Genomic DNA, 6,083 nt, shown 5'->3' with positions numbered 1-6,083 from the left:
TCATGATATGCAGCTGTATGTGTAAAAATGACTAGATGTTTCTATAGCTCTAATAATAAATAGTAATTTTGGCTGCATGAAATTAAACATAGCCCACAGCTCAGCAGTGGATACGTGTATATATTGCATGAAACAAGGCATCAAGCGTCTAAAATACATGCGCACATGTATTTTAAATGTATGCTTTGCACAAAATTAACAAACTGTACACTGAAACAAAAATAACCAGAACATTAACAAAATTCATGGTATTTCTGTCAGTCAGATGCACTCTCGACTCGGCCACTGATCTGTGCTCTCGACGTTTTCTTTAAGAATTATCAATGGCTGATGTAAACAATAGCATTTTATTTAAGATGGAAGTAAGATCAAGACCATCGATTGAATCATGATCTATTCTGTTGTGCAGCGCTCAAAATTGTGGACAACATAAGCTAGTTCACCATAAGAAAAAAAAAATTTAACTGGTTTAGCTATGCTGATGATAGCCAGATTTACCTAGCCTTATCTCCAAATGACTACAGCCCCATTGACTCCCTCTGCCAATGCATTGATGAAATTAACAGTTGGATGTGCCAGAACTTTCTTCAGTTAAACAAGGAGAAAACTGAAGTCATTGCATTTGGAAACAAAGATGAAGTTCTCAAGGTGAATGCATACCTTGACTCTAGGGGTCAAACAACTAAAAATCAAGTCAGAAATCTTGGGGTGATTCTGGAGACAGACCTTAGTTTCAGTAGTCATGTCAAAGCAGTAACTAAATCAGCATACTATCATCTCAAAAATATTGCAAGAATTAGATGTTTTGTTTCCAGTCAAGACTTGGAGAAACTTGTTCATGCCTTTATCACCAGCAGGGTGGATTACTGTAATGGTCTCCTCACCGGCCTTCCCAAGAAGACCATTAGACAGCTGCAGCTCATCCAGAACGCTGCTGCCAGGATTCTGACTAGAACCAGAAAATCTGAGCATATCACACCAGTCCTCAGGTCCATACACTGGCTTCCAGTTACATTTAGGATTGATTTTAAAGTACTTTTACTCGTTTATAAGTCACTCAATGGCCTAGGACCTAAATATATTGCTGATATGCTCACTGAATATAAACCGAACAGACCAATCAGATCATTAGGATCGAGTCAGTTAGAAATACCAAGGGTTCACACAAAAGGGGAGTCTGCTTTTAGCTATTATGCGGCCCGCAGCTGGAACCAGCTTCCAGAAGAGATCAGATGTGCTAAAACATTAGCCACATTTAAATCAAGACTCAAAACTCATCTGTTTAACTGTGCATTTGTTGAATGAGCACTGTGCTATATGTCCGAACTGACTGCAATAAATTTTAGGTTTAATCATTTTCTTTAAATTTATTTTAAATCATTTTCTATATCATTTTAAAATTCCTTGTTTTTATTATTTTTATTTCCATGTTTTTATTGATTTTAATGTCTATTTCACTTTCTTTTATGTAAAAGCACTTTGAATTACCACTGTGTATGAAATGTGCTATATAAATAAACTCGCCTTGCCTTGCCTTGCCTTGGTTCATTAAAATGATTTCACCGAGAGAACATTTTCATGGAAATGAATCAGACTTATAATGACTATTAGCGAGTAAGAGGTAAATTAATGGGTGCTTTCTCAAACTCAGATGAGCAAGGTAGCCTTACTTATATTCTGTAGGGTATAAAAGAGAGGTTTGTTTATCATTCACCATGATTTATAGAACATTCTATTCATAAAAACATGGTGAATTTATGATGTCTGTTGACAGTATTTTCTGATTTACAGAGTGATAAAAAGAGAAATCCAAAATCCCATCTGTAAAACCTTTCATTCTAATGTCAACAAAATCAAACAAGAATTCTGACTTTATGTTGCGTTCATAATGCATAGTTAATAAGATTCTCATTTTGCATATCTAAATATAACATTTCAGAAAACTTTTAATACAAAACATTTGTCTTAATGTACTTGTCATTTTCTTATTTTGTTTATTTCATGCAGTTGTTTCTGAGTTCTATTTTCCTGTTTAGTTCCTGTTTTTGCTAATTTGCCTTGATTTTTGATCATGTCTTGTTTAGTTTCTCTGGTTATTGCCTATGCTCTTCACCTGTGTCTTGTTTTGTCTTTAGTTTTCCCCTGTATTGTATTATAAATTGTTTGGTTATTGTCATTGTTTATGGTGTTCTGCATATCTTGCGGTTTCTTGTTGTAAAAAACAAAAAGAAAATTCTGATGGAAGTTGATCCAAGGCTCTACACTTTCCCTACCTGCTGCATCGTTACAGAATAACAACAGAGGACCACCCGAAGGACCAACTCTTGTCTCTGTATCAAGGGGGTCATTCTCCAGAGGATTTTGTGGAGTTTTTAGAACTGTGCCATCAGGTTCCCTACAATGAGGGTATACACTGAAGATGTGCTTCTGGAGCGTGTTAGATGGCCATCTCCTGCAGTCGATGCCAGCGGGAGATACCAGTGCTCATTGTGCATTGTGGCTGACTGGTTCCTCCCTTGCAGAGATTCAGGAGGATGCCTGCTTCACCCCTTCCATGCCTATTCCAGCCCTGTATCATTCAGAGGACACCCCAGCCCCTGTGTCAAACACCAGCTGCCATGAAACCGCTGCGGACCATGAGCTGAAGCCAGAGCCTGCTGAATTCTCCATCCCTTCCCAGCCTGCCACTGTGTACATCCCAGAACTGGCAATGGACAAATCACTGATTGACCTGTTTTCTACAGAACCAGTCTGCACCCTTGTCCCTTGCACTCCTGCTTCCTGCTTTGCCAGGACCCATCCAGCTTAATGGAATCTCTGGTCCTGACCAGTTGCTTGACCATTCCTCCTCCTACCCATTCTCCTAGTTCTATCCTCTCTGCTGGCTCCATTCGATTCCCAGGCTCCTCCACCTCCACTGTTTCCGTTCTCTTTCCCTCAGCTTCACTTCGACCCTCCGAGCCCAGGACTCCACCTAGGTCCATCAACCCATTGTTTCAACCATGGTTCCTCCAGCTTCGCTGGGGTCCCTTATCCTACCCTACCATCTCCACCTTGGTCCATCTTTCTCCTGGCTTCCTTCAGACTTCCAGACTTGTTGCTACATCTGGTCCCTCCACTCCTTCATTTCCACCAGGCTCCTCCATCCCTTCAGCTCCACTGTTATCTTCATTCCCATGGCTCAGTCTTCAGTCTTCCTAGCCACCAGTTCCACCTTGGCCCTCTGATCCCTCGGCTTCGCATCGGTCACTGTTCCAGCAGTGTCAACCCGGTTCTCCAGGCCTCCATCTCTACCTTGGTCTCCAGATGCCCTGACTCCACCTCGGCCTTCTGTCTCCCCGGCTCTGCCCTGGACTGCTCCGCCATTTGGCTACATCCATTCAAGGATCTCCTCCGGTGGTTCTCAATCCTATTCCTGGGGATCCACTGCTCTGCACATTTTGTATGTCTCTTTTATTGGACGCCCTCGGTTCAGTTCATGGATCTCCCTCCTAACAAGCTGATGATCTGAATCAGGTACGTTAAATAAGAAAGACATACAAACTTTTGCGGTGCATTCAAAATGGGATATATCACCCTCCGAAGGGCACATCGGAGTGAAAACAATCATGGCCGCCATACTGAAGGGTCGTTCCAAACCGAAGTGCTCAAAACTGGCCACTTCAGAGGGCCCTTTGGAATGAAGGATTTCGAAGGGTACAACTAATGGACACTTCGGCCCCCCATGATTCTTTGCGCTGACTCTTTCCATGATAACGGCGACTCCATATGGGCACGGGATGATGACGCAGAAGGGCACTTCAAGGAACAGTTGTTTGGTCCCCTACACCCCTCAACCCTTCAAAGCTCTCTCTCCGGAGGGTAAACTCTTTTAATAAGGCATTGGGATGAGCCCTTCCGAATGGAGCACTGGGACAGACATACATATTCCTCCGTGGTCTTATCTTACACCAGCTTATCATGGTCTCTTCTCTTGCTTGCTCCTCTGTAGTACTCCTTCCGAGAGGTCCATCACCTCCCTCCTCTTTCTCGTTGTTTCTGTTTGTGGTGCAGGGAGGTGCAGAATGAGGCAAGGAGCTACTGTGACATTCAAGGACTCTTGTTTTGTTTATTTCATCCAGTTGTTTTTGAGTTCTACTTTCCTGTGTTTAGTTTTTGTTTCCTTAATTGCCTTGGATTTTTATTATGTTGTAGTTTGTTTCTACGGTTAGTTTTCCCGTCTGTGTTTGAATGAGTGTTATTTGTGTTTGTAAATAAAATGCTGCTGCAAGTTACTCTGTCTACCCTCTCCTGCCCACTACACCGTTAAAGTTCAGTAATTAATTAATATTATGGTGACATCTGTTAGTTAAAATGTTTGCACTATTCACCTGTGACGTGCCCTTTTGCAGCCTGTCTGGTTTAAGATGAGTGAGTCTTCATTTTTGTAGTATGTTGTAACATGCTTAAGAGCTTAAAAAAACACATTTCATCTTGGAATAAAGGAAATGTTTAAAGTGACGCACTAAGTGACTCAAGGTGATTTTACCAGAGTTTGCTCACATTGTTCGCCTATAAACACTGCTAACAACTTGAGTGGCTTACTGCTTAAACTCATGGCAGCAGCTATGTGATAAACCCAGAGATTTATTCAGTTATAAAAGTTAATCTGCTGATATCAGTTTAATTTCTTCATTAATGCAGGCCTGTGTTCTCACAGTCTGACCTAGCTGTGTTTTCTGACGGTTCATCATGACAGCTCTCTTGAGTGTCGAGGCCTCTAAAGAGCAGCTCCATGAAGAATCACTTGACTGATTATCATGTGCTTGACATTTCCCTTCATAATCATCTCAAACGAACCGTAGACGTGTCTGACCACACTTGGATTTTCTGCAGTTGTGACAGATAATGACATTAGTTTCACTGTGACGATGAATTACTTTCATGTTACATAAAACGCAAACTATAATGGCTTTGTAAATACAGTATGTGTGTGTTTGCAGGTCACTCTTTCTGCTGGAGGGGTTTGGAGGGAAACCTACGTGACAAGTGGAGTGTGCTGAGTCACATGACCACATAACAGATGGGGCTGGACCCCTGACAAACACGCCTTAATGAGCTCTGCCTGCTTTCACACAGATATAATGCACAAATTCCAGCGCTCATATGAATCTGTGTGGAAGTATGTGGGAATTTCCTCAGTGAAAGCAGCATTGTTCCCTGCCTCAGGTGTGTGTTTGCCAGCGGAGGATTAGAGGACCGACTGACTTTGATGTAAACGAGCCCGAGCTCTGAGCGCCAGAGGTCTGCACATCATGTGTATTTGACACCTGTAGATGAAGGAGGAAGTGAAGCGGCAAGTGTTTCCTGTCATGCTGCTCATTGAGGGCTGCTGAAGGAGGCAGAGAGATTCATTCGGTGTGTGATGAATGCAGGCGTCAGCATGAGATGAAGCTTTAATAAGTGTTTGGCAGAGAACCTGTCCAAAACATGTGCACAACACACTTCACGTGGAGCAAAGAGAATGTGGGGAAAAGGCTATTCATGCTAGCCTTTTTATCAAATTGTTTCTTGATTTTGATTGCTTCCATTGCCCTTATTTGTTAGATACTTTGGATAAAAGTGTCTGCTAAATGACTAAATGTAAATGTTTAAGGTGTAAGGGATGTGTCAACAGTGTAACTATAATGTAATTACAGATGTAATTGCATGCAGGTATTTTTTTAAAACATAAGTTGCAGTCTAAAAATGCGTATGTATACAATAAGTGCATTGTAATTATTAATTTAAATGTAAGTAAATAGTAGGAAAATCCACCTAATATAAAGTGGGCCCAAATAAATAATGAAAATATATTTTATTGTAATGCAAAAAATTGAACTGGTTTACTATTTAAATTATGGAAGTATAGCATACTCTGGGGTCTGTAAGATTTGTTCATGTTTTTAAAAGAAGTCTCTTCTGCTCACCAAAGCTGCATTTATTTGATGAGAAAGTCAGGAATACTAATTTTGTGAGATATTTCAATTTAAAACATTTGTGTTAAACTAATTTATTTCTGTGATCTGCAGCTGTATTTTCAGCATCATTACTGCAGTCTTCAG

This window comes from Barbus barbus (genome assembly GCF_936440315.1).
Source record: "Barbus barbus genome assembly, chromosome: 35".
In the NCBI taxonomy this organism is placed as follows: Eukaryota; Metazoa; Chordata; class Actinopteri; order Cypriniformes; family Cyprinidae; genus Barbus; species Barbus barbus.
Note: the sequence above shows the minus strand (reverse complement) of the source record.